The following is a 14,322-nucleotide window of genomic DNA, read 5'->3' on the forward strand; positions in this document are numbered from 1 at the left end:
TCAAGGAAATGCAACATCCTCTCCAAGACATCGAGTAGCACATGACTGAACATAGTTTGCGACATACCACCACAGTGTACTGGAAGGTACCGGTAGCAAAGAAGTGCAGGGATCCCATCACCTTCACCTCTGGGGTCAGTGCTGTAGGGTATTTCCGGCCAGGGAGCAGATGTGGCGCCAACTGCTCCGCCAACTCCTCAATCAGTGGCCCGGTGAAGCGGTACTGTGTGATGCTGTTGCGTTCCTGCATGGTTTCAAGGTCTGGGAACGGTCTATGGACAGCTGGTGCCCTGCAGTACAGAGATGAACAAAGGAAGATTGTCGATTCATCCACCCATGTGGCTATGACCTAGGAAAATATCACATGATACATCATGACAATACACGATGTACTGAGGTGTGTGCTGTTGGGTATGGACACATATGTCACCTACATGCACATCATCTCACATCTCAAGTCCACATGTCTACATAAGTTACATGTAGTGCAATGGGCAATTATTAGGCTGTGTCACAGTACCTATGTACTGCTGTCTCGTTCCAAACACACACCACAGTGACAAGTGAGGCCTGATGTCTCCCAGGCATCACAGCTCTTTGACAGGCAGACCAGGGTCCCTGTATTGCCACATGGACACTGACATGACATGGCGTATCATGTACACGCCACAAAGCAACCAAGAGTCCCACAGGTAGTGGCCCCTCTTGTTTCTGCAGGCCCTAAATGGATGTCTCTGAGACACACACGCAACATCAATGTTGATGCACAAACCACATGGATGTGGAGACTGTCTCCCATTGGGCACATGGGATCAGACACATCTGAGACAAAACATGCACACAGACTATGGGTGTACATCAGAATTGTGGCTATGGGTCTCACTGTGACGTACATACCATCCCACCCAGGACTCAGGGTGTATGTGACATGTCCTAAACATATCCAACCTGCACGTGTCCATGTGCAAAACACACAAAGGATTCTGTCCCCATGAACACATGCACAGCCTGGGGGTGGCTGCACCAAAGTGCCACACAACAAATCAAATGTTGCCCCCCTACACACACGGGTAATGCAGCCTTACATGCCATGGGATACAGTGTGGCACATGCTGTAGTGTGGTAGATGTGCACCTGAGTCTATGGCAAGTAATTGTGTGCGGAATCCATCAAAAAGTCACACCAATGTCAACAGACGAGGGTGACTTCTACAGAGACGCATTGCACAGTTCTGGACCGAGCCGTGCGCACGCCTTAGGCCATTGACTGCAGTGTTAACCGATGCGGGTGACTATTATTCATATGCGTCGTGTAAGCATGGACAGAGCCGTGCGCACGCCTTGGCTATTGACTGCAATGTGAACCGATGTGGGTGACTATTATTCATATGCATCGTGCAGGCATGGACCGAGCCGTGCGCACGCCTTGGCCATTGACTGCAATGTGAACTGATGCTGGTGACTATTATTCATACGGGTCGTGCAGGCATGGACCGAGCCGTGCACACGCCTTGGCCATTGACTGCAATGTGAACAGATGCGGATGACTATTATTCATACGCGTCGTGCAGGCATGGACCGAGCCGTGCGCACGCATAACCCATTGAATCGTGTGGAGACGGGTGCATGTGGATTTTCAAACTACGCATTGTACAGTCAGTTGACCGAGCCATGCACACTCATTGGCTATGGACTGTCATGGAGACGGATGCGGATTCAAAACTTGTACGAGTGGTGCGCTGGAAATTCAGTTGGATGCCTACAACAATGTTGCACTTTCTAGGGTGTCATGAAGGTGAAAATTTGAACGATGCGGAAGACGTGTACGAATCGCACAATTCCATGGATTGGCCAGATTCATAGAATGCAACCGTGTTGGACCTATCACTTAGGACACATGGCACAGATTCTGCATTTGCAGCACAGATATAAGGCTGGCTGGCCCCCAGGGAGCTCACTTGCCTGCACTACATGCTACTGGACCACATCTCTGCTACCACTGCTGCTGTCTCTGCATCCTCTGGCTACTGCTAAGGCACGTACTCTGGAGAGGGCCCCAGCCTTCACTGAGGAGGAGAACCAGGCCCAGCCGGACGGGCTCCTTCCACAGTACTGAAAGCTGTATGGAAAACCAGGGGAACAGGTGAGTGTGCAGTCCACTGCCTTCCTAATTGTGCATGTTGTCTGACTAGCAGTGTGTACACCAGTGGCAAGCGTACTCACTGAGTATTTTCAACCCCCAAAGTGTGTAGGTACATGTGATAAACAGGTGTTCTGCAGCAAAAGTTCATTTGTGCAAGCTTCAACTTCCCAGGCAATGTTAACATGTCAGACATGCAGGGCAATTGTCCATTTCCATGGGTGCACTACCTGTATACCTCATTTACCTTTGTGATGACTACATGTATATCCAACTGTGTGCAGCACATATATATGGCATGTGTGGTAATGGCCTTTTCACTTTGTCATCCTCACATGTTGATGCCCACCAGAAGCACAAGATCTGTCGGACTATCTCCCAGGCAGTTAGATCAGTGGGGGTCCTCAAGTGCCGGGTCTGCAACTACCAGAAGTGGTGGCAGGACCTCCGGGGCTGGACCCGGAGGATCGCAAGGGTCCAACTGAAGCTGTCGCCTCCTCGCAGGAGGGGCAGACACCAGACCCTGACCCCCCACCTGCACAGGATTTTGGCGGTGGTCTTCCCGGACCTGGATGGGAAGCTGAAGGCCAGACAGCAGCAAGGAGGGGGTACGTCAATGCCTAATCTGTGAACTATGTCGGACATGCTATTTGCAGTCTTTTGGCCTGGTTACACTTCCACATTACATTGGTCTTGTAGTCCAGGACTCATGTCCCTCAATGGTGTAATGCACCCTCCTCATCTGATCCACAGGTGTGGCCCCTATAATCTGTGACTTGTTTCATTAGGGCACTGTGTCCCTGCAGTCTGCTATGCTTAAGGTTCCGGACAGCATCTGTTACCAGGACTCTGTTTTGAGCTTCGTGGGTTGGTCAATTGTTTACACAATGTCTGAGATATGACACGTGATCTGTGTGTGCCCTTGATATGTGTTCCAATTGCTGGTCTGACTTACCACATGTGCCTTGGGTATTTCAAACACACCCATGCAGCAGTTGATTCTAACTTTTGGGCCTCAGGAGTATGTATATCAAGTGTGCCACACTTGCATAGCCACCTGACTCCTGTCCAGGGCTATACACTGTTTCACGCAGACCTGGGTAGTCATGCCTACTCCAGGGCATTTAGTAACACTCTGTACGCCCACTCCTGTGTATCAACTTACAGATTGTGCTTAGTGTCATGTGCCTTCAGGTGTCTGCCTCTGTGTCATTGTGGTGTTGCTTCCTTTTCAGGACAACTGGGGTGTTCATGAGTTTGAGAGTCAGCAGGACATCTGAGATGTGACTATAGGATACGAGACCTGTGTGACATATAGGTGTGTGATCACTTGACAGTGCACAATTGTGTATGCGACTGTGAAGTTCAGGCAGCTGTGTTTCATGCACAGCAGACTGTGAGGTGCTCATGTTCAGGGAGTTGTGTTTGCAGACACTCATATGTCTGAATTGTATGATGTGGGGTCATCTGGGTCTGGGATATGTTGTTTGCAGGGGATGGACAAGTGCAATTGTCAGCTGCAGAGTTTTCTTTACCCATGACCTATGATTGTGACACAGTGCATACTGTTGTTGTCTAGATGTCCTGCCCCTGTGCCAGGAGAAAGTGATGACTGACTTTCCAGGCATTTAACTTGCTATAAGTGATACTGCATTGGGGTCAAATATGCTTCATCCATCCCATGTGGCATTGACTCTCAGGACATGAGAACATCATAGTGTGTGTTGCTGGTATGCATCACAAGCATGTGAAATAAGACTCTGGCCATCCCTTCTTCATGACACCTGTACTGAGTCAGTGGCAAGAGATGTGATGTGCGTATAGTGACAAATTTCTACATGTTCACTTGCCTGTCCAACAACTTTGTAGGTTGTGAATGTCTGCACATTGGGGTATTAGCATCCAAATGCAACAGACATATGGGTGCAAGTCCAGGAGGGATATGAGTGCCATGGTTGATGGTGAGACTGACCATTGGCTTATTCAAAACAGTGTGAGCACTTTGAGCAGTGTTCAGATGATGATGCCAGGGCTTGCCCTGTGATGTGCAGTACTCACTGTGGTGTGTGTTGTCAGTGCAGGTGACAGATGTTGTTCTGTTTTTCCTTATTCTATCCAGATACATCCACGGCCACAGAAGGGGACAGCGCCACGGACCAGGAGGAGCCACAGAGCCAGACTGGGACAGAAAGCGAGGAGTTGGAGCGACCCAGTGGCACGGAGGGCGAGTGGAGCCACCCAGAGGAGTCCTCAGCACCATCCACCCCAGCTGAGGACCACAGCAGCTCGGACGATGACTCCCTTGTGGAGGCGGGTGTCAGCAGCCAACAAACCCCAGCTAGTGAGGCTGTCCCCGCCACCGCCACCACCATCACCACCCTCCCATTGGCTCCCATCCCAGAGGTCTGTTGAGGCTCCCATGTTCAGGAGCATGTCTCCTTTGTGCCAGGCACCGCACCCCCTGCCCCTGTGTCCCCTGCTGCCCTGAGTGTGGAGTCTGTGGACTTGCTTCGACAGCTCCATGAAGGGCAGACATCAATGCTGAGTGTCCTCCATGCCCTACAGAGGACCAATCAGTCCATGGTCTCCTCCCTGACGGCAGCAGTGTCCCTCCTTCAACAGTCCCTCACCCATCCTACCCCTGCCCCATCCATGATTCCTAGCACCCTACCTGTTCCAAGCACACACACACCAGCACATTCACCAAAGCCCACAGACCCGGGCAGCACACAAACACCCAAACCAAGGTCTAGACGTGCACATAAGCAACCTCAGGGGACTGATACCACACTCACAGGGGATGGTTTGCAAACACACACACAGGCATCCACAACCACTCCGCAGTCTTCCGATACCTCTCCCTCCAAGACCCCTTCCTTTGCCTCACCTGCAACCCCATCTCCCAAGAAGCTTTTATTCTGTGACCTTGGCCTCTTCCCCACTGATCCAGCAGATCCAGCTTACAAGGAGAAGAGGAAGTCCCCACACACAGAGGGGAGTGCCCCTCACACCCGGACACCATCCACCCGGCGCAGTCAGACTGAGGCCCCCACCCGCAAGTCCCCCCGGACCCGGAAGAGCAAGACCCCTCCCCCGCCCCGCAGCTCCAGGATACAGTCTCCGTCCTCCATCCCCCAGGCCACCACTCCACAGGTTCCCCTGCCATACCCTGACCCAGGTTCCCCCATCCACAGATACACCATCCCCAAAATGCTCAGGCCCTCCCCCCTAAAACTTGCTCTTCCAGCCTCACCACCCGGTCAGCCTGTTTGTGCCACTGGTGTGGGGACCGTGGCCCCCCCTCTTTCCTGCCGACCTCACATGAACCCCATTCCGCTCCCATGGAGTTGGGCACTGCAGTAGAGTCCACGACCACCCCGCCTGACTACGGCACTGTAGTGGGGACCCAGTCAACACTACATCTGACCTGCCCACTGCAGTTGTGCTGGCACCCACCCCATCTGACTTGTGCCCCACAGTTGTGATTGCACCCACTATGCCAGACACCTCCACTGCAGTTGCCAGTGACTCTCCTGCATCCACCACCCCTTCACTGCCTCCTTCTGCTGAGCCCTGATCCTGTCCCTGTGGTGCCTGGCCAGCCCCCATGTATGCCCTCCGAGTGGATGTCCCCTGTCTTTAGCAGTGCAGGCAAGCAACATGTGACAGTTGTCACTCACATCCCATTTTTGACATTTGGATATGGACTGGCCATTGGCCTTTGCTTTGAAAAGGCTTTGCATTTGCATTTCAAATTTGCTGAATAAAGCATTTGTATTTATCCTTGTGAATTTGATTTAGCTGTGCATTATGTTGATGATGTTTACCATGACCTTGCAGTTATAATGCTGAAGTTTCAATTTGGAATACTGAGGTATTGATGTGATGTACTCCATGTGGTCCATGAGATATGTATCGTATTCCTATTCTATCCTATTGATATCCATGTCATCCTTTGCAGCAAACTGGGTGTGTCATGATTAACAATTTGTGAACATCTATGTAAATATTTTATTTGCATGGTCACATCTGTGGCTTGCACACATGCACATATGATGTGCCTCCCATTGTCCAATTTGTCTCTTTCCCTGACTGCGGGCGCATCTCCACTGGACCTGCAGGTGTGGGCATCATTGGTGTAGGAGCAACTGTGTCCTCTGTGCACCTTGCTAGACATATGTATTGAGTATGTGCAGATAACTTAAGGGACACTCCCATACCCAGGCTGATGTGACCAGAGCCTTCATTTGGTGGTAACTGATGGCTGACTGACCAAGTGTTCTGCTGACATGACTGAGACCTGCTGGGACTATGTTTGGCACAGCTGAGCTTCCCCTCAAGTTAGTGTGTTGTTCCGTGACATTGCCTGGGCTCATGGTGTGTGTTGTGTGAGCATGTGTGTGTGTGTGTCCACATCCCTTTTTCTACACAGGCTGTGTTCCCTTGATATGTTCCTGTTGTTGATGCTTGCTGAGTTGTCCTGCGTTCATACCACATCTTTGTCCTGGGCTACCAGATATGTGGGAGCATGACACACTACTGTTCATTGGTGTTTCATCATTGGGATTTGTCAATTCTGAGTGGTGATGATGTGGTCAGACGCAGATGGGACACAGTCAGGGGTCCCCAATGCACTTGTTTGTTCGCTATATCATGTAGTTGTCCCTAGGTGGTACCTTTCAGTGATTGAGACATGTTTATGTGTGTGTGACTGCTCCCACTCATCAGGTTCAGAGCTACAATGTTGGCAGGTGTCAGCATGTGTGCCTTGTGGTTCTCCTTGGCCTCTGCATTGTCCTGGGACTGAGGCAGGGATTTTGAAGATAATGGGAGCTTTGACGTCATGGCCATGTACCGCATACTGTGCAGTATGTCTGTCATTCACCTTAGTTCCTCCCAACATTACTGTGTTTGTCATGGGTGCATGTGCAATGTCACATGTCCATGTGGGCTTCACTGATGCACATCGGTGCTGTTCAGGGTGTGTGGTGTTGAGGGTGGACAGATGTGAATGTTTGCATGGCTCGGCCCCTACCTCACGTTTGTCCCTGGATGACGGACCATGCTGAGTGATTTGTGTTTGTGTAGGTGTGATGTACATTTGTGGCACAGGACACATGTCTGAGTTTCACAGTTTGTACGACATCTACCTTTGTCATCACAGTGGACGTATCATGCATGCTTGTGTCACCGCAATGTATGGGCCCTGGGGGTAGTGCTGTTGTGTGTCAGTCTCTTGCTGTTTTAGTTGCTGTTCATTATAGCTTGTGTCACATGTATCTGTTGGGATCCCTCTCATCTCACAATGCTTGATTGCCCACTAAAGCGGGCCCAATTGATGGGTTACTTTTGTATGGCACTGTGTCCACATCTGTGCCACTGTGGTTCAGCCTCCCCTCATGTGTTGTGTAGTTGCCTGTGGATACTGAGACACACATACACATGTTGTGTCAGATGTGCAGTGTGAGGTTGCCTGTTTGTGTTTGTGCATCTGCACCAGGGCATTGGTATTGCTGTTGTGGGCCATTGGCTTGATGTTGTTTGGATGATTTTCCTTGCTGTCCCTGTGAGTCATATCTCATCATTCTGCACATTCATTCTTGTTGTTAGGTCCCATTGCTGCCATGGAATGGGAGTTTGTGATCTGACACCTACAGTCTACACAGGATGTATTGATTTGTGTGTTTATTTTCGAGATGTGTGTATGCATTATGATGGTCACTTCTGCTTTTGTGTCATTGTACACTGTATGCAATGTCAGCCCCCATGGGTGGTGCTTTTCTGCACATGGCCGAGAGTATGTTTGATTTTCACAACACTGTTAGCCTCACCACATCTCTGTGGGTATGGGACACAGCCACTACTTTGCCACAAAAGTGTTTCATGTGTTGGGACCAGGAATCATACATGCCGTTTGGTATTTGCAGCTTTTACCATGATGGCACTTACCTTTTGGTCACTGTGATGAGGGGGGTTTAGACACCATCACCACAATGCTCAACATTTGCTGCAGTTTGGAACCCCACACTTAACTTTTGTTCTAGACAGTGAGGGGGATTAGTGCACATTGACAAGGTGCTATTGTGATGCTTGACTTGTGTAAGTCACACATGTGATGGGAGTTACATTGTATGTTCCAAGTCATATTCACTGTTGTGGGCAATTGTCACAGACTATACACTCTTGTCATGATGTTATGGAGGATGTATTTCGCTGGCATACCTAATGTTTTTGTATGATGGATGTGTGGCGAATCACCCATCCTATGGGTGTGGGTGTTGATATTGATAGTCACACAGCACCCTATGAGTAGGGGTGGCAGAAGTGATGGGCAACATACCCCCTATGAGTGGAGGTGACAGTAGTGATGGACAAACAGGTCACCTATGAGTGGGGGTGGCAGTCGTGATGGGCAACATACCCCCTATGAGTGGGGGTGGCAGTAGTCATGGGCAACATAACCCCTATGAGTGGGGGTGGGAGTAGTGATGGGCAACAGGTCCCCTATGAGTGGGGGTGGCAGTCGTGATGGGCAACATACCCCCTATGAGTGGGGGTGGCAGTAGTGATGGGCAACAGGTCCCCTATGAGTGGGGGTGACAGTAGTGATAGGCAACAGGTTCCCTATGAGTGGGGGTGGCAGGAGTGATGGGCAACATACCCCCTATGAGTGGGGGTGGCAGTAGTGATGGGCAACATACCCCCTATGAGTGGGGGTGGCAGTAGTGATGGGCAACATACCCCCTATGAGTGGAGGTGGCAGTAGTGATGGGCAACAGGTCCCCTATGAGTGGGGGTGGCAGTAGTGATGGGCAAGATACCCCCTATGAGTGGAGGTGGCAGTGGTTATGGGCAACATACCCCCTATGAGAGGGGGTGTCAGTAGTGATAGGCAACATACCCTCAATGAGTGGAGGTGGCAGTACTCATGGCCAACATACCCCTTTTGTGTACGGGTGGCAGTAGTGATGGGCAACATACCCCCTATGAGTGGGGGTGGCAGTAGTGATGGGCAACAGGCCCCCAATGAGTGGGGGTGGCAGTAGTGATGGGCAACATACCCCCTATTATGAGTGGGGGTGGCAGAAGTGATGGGCAACAGGTCCCCTATGAGTGGGGGTGGCAGTAGTGATGGACAACATACACGCATTGAGTGGGGGTGGCAATAGTGATGGGCAACATACCCCCTATGAGTGGAGGTGGCAGTAGTGATGGGCAACAGGTCCCCTATGAGTGGGGGTGGCAGTAGTGATGGGCAGCATACCCCCTATGAGTGGGGGTGGCAGTAGTGATAGGCACCATACCCCCTATGAGTGGGAGTGGCAGTAGTGATGGGAAACATGTCCCCTATGAGTAGGGGTGGCAGTAGTGATGGGCAACATATCCCCTATGAGTGGAGGTGGCAGTAGTAATGGGCAACAGGCCCCCTATGAGTGGGGGTGGCAGTAGTGACGGGCAACACAGCCCCTATGAGTGGGGGTGGCAGTAGTGATGGGCCACATACCCCCTATGAGTGGAGGTGGCAGTAGTGATGGGCAACAGGTCCCCTATGAGTGGGGGTGGCAGTAATGATGGGCAACATACCCCCTATGAGTGGAGGTGGCAGTAGTCATGGGCAACATACCCCCATGAGTGGGGGTGGCAGTAGTGATAGGCAACATACCCCCTATGAGTGGAGGTGGCAGTATTCATGTGCAACAGGTCCCCTATGAGTGGGGGTGGCAGTAGTGATGGGCAACATACCCCATGAGTCGAGGTGGCAGCAGTGATGGGCAACAGGTCCTATGAGTGAGGGTGGCAGTAGTGATGGTCAGCATACCCCCTATGACTGGGAATGGCAGGAGTGATAAGCAACAGGTCCCGTATGAGAGGGGCTGGTAGTGGTGATGGCCATGCGACCCCTATGGGGTCTTTTGTTTGTATGGTGGGTGTCTGACTTACCATCTGTGCCGTCCGCGCCTGTTCCTGATCTGGTCATAGATGTACAGTACTGGTATGACATGCGCGATGGGATTCATGATGTGTTCATCTTGTACACACTGCTTGTTGCTCCGTCTCGTACCCGTTGCCAGCTGGTCTGTCTCGTAGCCATGGATTGTGTTCTGGCGCGAATCATACCTGATATGCTGCTTTCCCGGATGCTGTGACGTGCTGTACGTGGCGACCCGTCTGGTGCGTATTATTTGCGCATCATACTTGTCCGGCCAGAAACTGCTCTGGGAACTGCTTCTGGCCGACTCGAATCGGCGGTATGGCTCGTACGGGAAATGCAGCTGGAATTGCAACCTGCGTGTCGGTCGGATTTGTGTCAGTTATGTGCATCGTACTTCATTGCCCGGACGCACCGGCTCCCGGAACGTGTCGGTCGCAAGGTAAGGCTACAAACAGCTCTCGGAGAGCTGTCCTACCTGGATCGGAATTGACCCCTCTGTGTCTTTGTGAGCTGGGAACTACTCTGATAACTGGAGAGGCCAGCAGCAATGTTCAAGTGGGATAGCCTGCGCCGCAGGGTGCTTCCATGAAGGGAAGCAGGGAGATCGACCTGAATTTTGAATTCCATCCAGTCCATTGAGGGGTTCTTCAGGAGTGGGTTAATTACAGAGTGGTTTCAGTTGTCCAGAGGTTCTGACACTGATCTATTGGCTTGGTGTTTGTTCATTTTTGTAATCTTTTTAAAGCTCCATAAACATTGCTTAAATTTAAAAAATGAAATGCTGGTTTGAGTGTGTTTTGCAGATTACTTTCTGAATTTACTTTATGTACTGATCACAAGCTATTCAAGGCCTTGCCTCAGTTTGCAAGGATGTCTATGTGCCTGTGGGATTATAAAAATAAGGTTCAATCTGTGCCTGTAGTAAAGAATGGGGTAGTTGTTTTTTTTTTAAGTCAGACATCATTACCCCGGAAAGCTTATGGTCAGTTGAGTGGAAGAGGATTGCTTTTGCAATTTTGGATTCCTGCTCAGAAACTACCCCCAAATGGATTAAGGGAACAGATTTTGGACATCAGTCATGTAAGTCACTTGGAAATAGAAAAACAAACAAATTACCAATTAAGTACCTATAGTGGTGAGTTGGATGGCTGTTTGGAGAATGTCTGAAATGTTCTAATTTGGATAAGACCTGGGTTCTTCTGCTTTCCTCATTGCCTTCTGAGGCCAAAGTTGTAGATTTATCAAGTTCCATCTTGAGTGTTAATGGTGGGACAAAATAAGTAATGGTGTGTATGGATATTTACTTCAAATTGAAGGGGTGTTACTTTACAGATAGAGTGGATGAAGGTGATTTGTTGTCATGTCTAGATAATGCTTTCTAGAGAGAAAGTTTATCAATGTTTGTTCTGTAAGGAAATGGTCCACAGTTTAATTCTAATCTCTTGAAATGTTCTTTTAATCAGAATAGTGTAGGGTGATAGAGCTGTGGAATTCTTTCACTAGGTGATTATGTAATTCAGAGTTGAAGGGTGATTGAAATTCCAAGAATACTTGAAATTTATGTTGTGAAGTAGACAGTAAATGTATATGGTAGGTAGTATGGTTTTGTTCTCAGATTGTTCAGGGTTATGCTTTTTGATTGTGCTACTAAATTAATTTATCATTTTTATTTATTAATATTTGTTTAATTGAGATGTTATAGTGTTAAACGTGTAAAGTAATGTGTGGTTAATTAATTAATAATTTGTTGTTAAAAAATATTATTTAATTTGTAATTGATTATGGTAATTGTTTCGTTAATTTTAGGTGTTTTTTTGGTGTTTATCGGTGTAAAGGGTGGGAATTAATGTATTTTTAATTAATAAAATAATAATTGGTTGTTAACTAATTTTAATGAATTAATTGGTCATTACTTATGGTAATGGTGTAATTAATTTTAGGTGTGTGGTTTGGTGTTTAGGGTGGGAAGTATGTTTTTTTTAATTGGGGAATTAATAGTTGGTTGTTGATTAATTATAATAATGAATTGATAATTAATTATGGTAATTGTTTAATTAATTGTAGGTGTGTGTTTTGGGGTGTGTAGGGATAATGGGTGTTAGTTTATTTATTTGTATCAATAGTTATTTGTAAATTGATATTAATTAAAGTAATAAAACATGTATTATGTCAATTGTGTAATTAGTTTTTGGTGTGTGTTGTGCTGTTTATAGGGGTATGGATGGGAAGCAATTTGTGTTTAATTATTTAATATATAGTTGTTAATTATTGTTAATGATTTGATATTTATTTTGGGTAATTGTTTATTGTGGTGTGGGTTGCTTTTACTTTCAAATGGGTTAAGGGTGGGTATTAAATACATTTTGTTTACTTTATAATTAGTTGTTAATAGTAATAGTTTTTAAATTAAAATACGTTTTAAATGTGTTTTATCATTTTATAGTTTACTTTAGGTGAGTTAAAAGTGGCTACCTGGGCAAAATATATGTTTATTAGGAATTGTCCAGGTGTCATATTTAAAAAAAACAAATAGTCTTGAAAAAAAATGTTCACACTAGAGCACTGCACATCACTGGAGTCCTCATAGTTTGAACACACACCTTGGCAGGAGTCCGCCTTTTTCGGGAAGTATCAGGTTGTGCACCCAGCAGGGCCTGTCGGCTCGATATTGTGGGCCCAGACCGTGACCCCCGAGAGTCTCAGATGACGAAGCTCCGCCAGTAAGGGTGGGCTGATGGACTCTTAACTCTCTCCAGGTGGTGTACAAACTATCTGAGGAGGTTTTTTACACTCTTTCACAGCGTTCAGTGGCTTGCTGTTCCTTATGAACGGACTTAGCACCTCCTGTTAGTTGTGGTAGTGTCTATCGGGGATTGGAGGTGTGGTAGTCCCTAAATTAAATTCCCCTGTGACCCTTATATATATTGTGTTTTTGGATCCACAGAGGGACACCATAGGTGCCCCAGGTCGCCATTCGGCAGACTCGCACCCATGGAGGCCCTACTGGGGACCCCCAAAGACAGTTTCCGACTGCCTTTTTGTGCCGGAAAGACCGGCACGAAAAGGCAGTGAAAAACTGCCATCGCACTCCCTCAGTCGTAAAGAGGCAGCCGGGGGAGTACTGAGGGATTTCCAGACGGCGGACGGGCTCTCCGAGCCTGTCGTCAGCCATTCGGAAATCAGAGTTGGATTCCTTTCCGACCGAGCCCATCGGAATGGCTCGGTCGGAAAGGAATCCGGCCGACACGTTCCTATTCAGTCGAAAGGGCTCCGACCATCGTTCGGAGCCCTTCTGGCCGAAATGCGACAGAGGCCGTAAGACAGAGTTTATTTCATAAGGAAGCAAATTACTCTATGTAACCCAAAAGGGAAGCCGACATCTCACAGCAATTAACTGTCCCCCAACATTCAGACCTAAACATTCCTACATAGAATATAGAAATACAAATTGAAAGGATATGGCGCTCTAAAGACCTGTCCACATTTGTTTATATATCCCGTAGTATATAGCAGGAATATGTCACGTTAGTTCACATGCGTTTACATTGCATACCTTTACAAAGCAAGTCGGAACAACGACTTGGTTTAGGGGGTCACTGGATGTTGGAATAGTATAATATACTATTTCAACTCCAGTCTGTGCAACAGTAGGGAAGGTGTTGGATTTTAAATCCAACACCTTCTGCCCCCTACAGCAAGTCGTTGTTCCGACTAGCATTGTAATGGTATGCAATGTAGCAATGTCATCATTATAACAACCGTGTTGTAATGGCATGCATTTTCTCGCATGCATGGTAAATGATGTTTACCATATAACAGTGCTATGAGGTAGGGACAACACCCCACTCCCCAATATATGACCAGGGTCAACAATACAAATTATTTTATCCTCCAGCACATGCTAGTATCATCATAGAATATGTAGTTATGTAACATATTTCTTTTTATAGTTAACACTGCCAAATGCATTGTATTCCCATTATTGAATGACCTTGTGATGACTTGCATTTAAGTATATCCCTTTTAGGTGTCTTTGTGGTCCATTTAAGCATTTAAAGATAAGTGCTGTCAAACATGGCCATTCCAAACTGTGCCACAAACTTATAGTGACCTTAGACGTATCTATATCGTGTTAACAACACCCTCTCCTTGTGTGAACACTGTGCATGTACCTGTTGACTTGTTCGGTACTGTGTGTCTAAAAGCTATCTGGAAAAGATGGGACATTTCATAAGTATATATCAGGATTT

This window comes from Triturus cristatus, chromosome 6 (assembly GCF_964204655.1).
Source record: "Triturus cristatus chromosome 6, aTriCri1.1, whole genome shotgun sequence".
Lineage (NCBI taxonomy): Eukaryota > Metazoa > Chordata > Amphibia > Caudata > Salamandridae > Triturus > Triturus cristatus.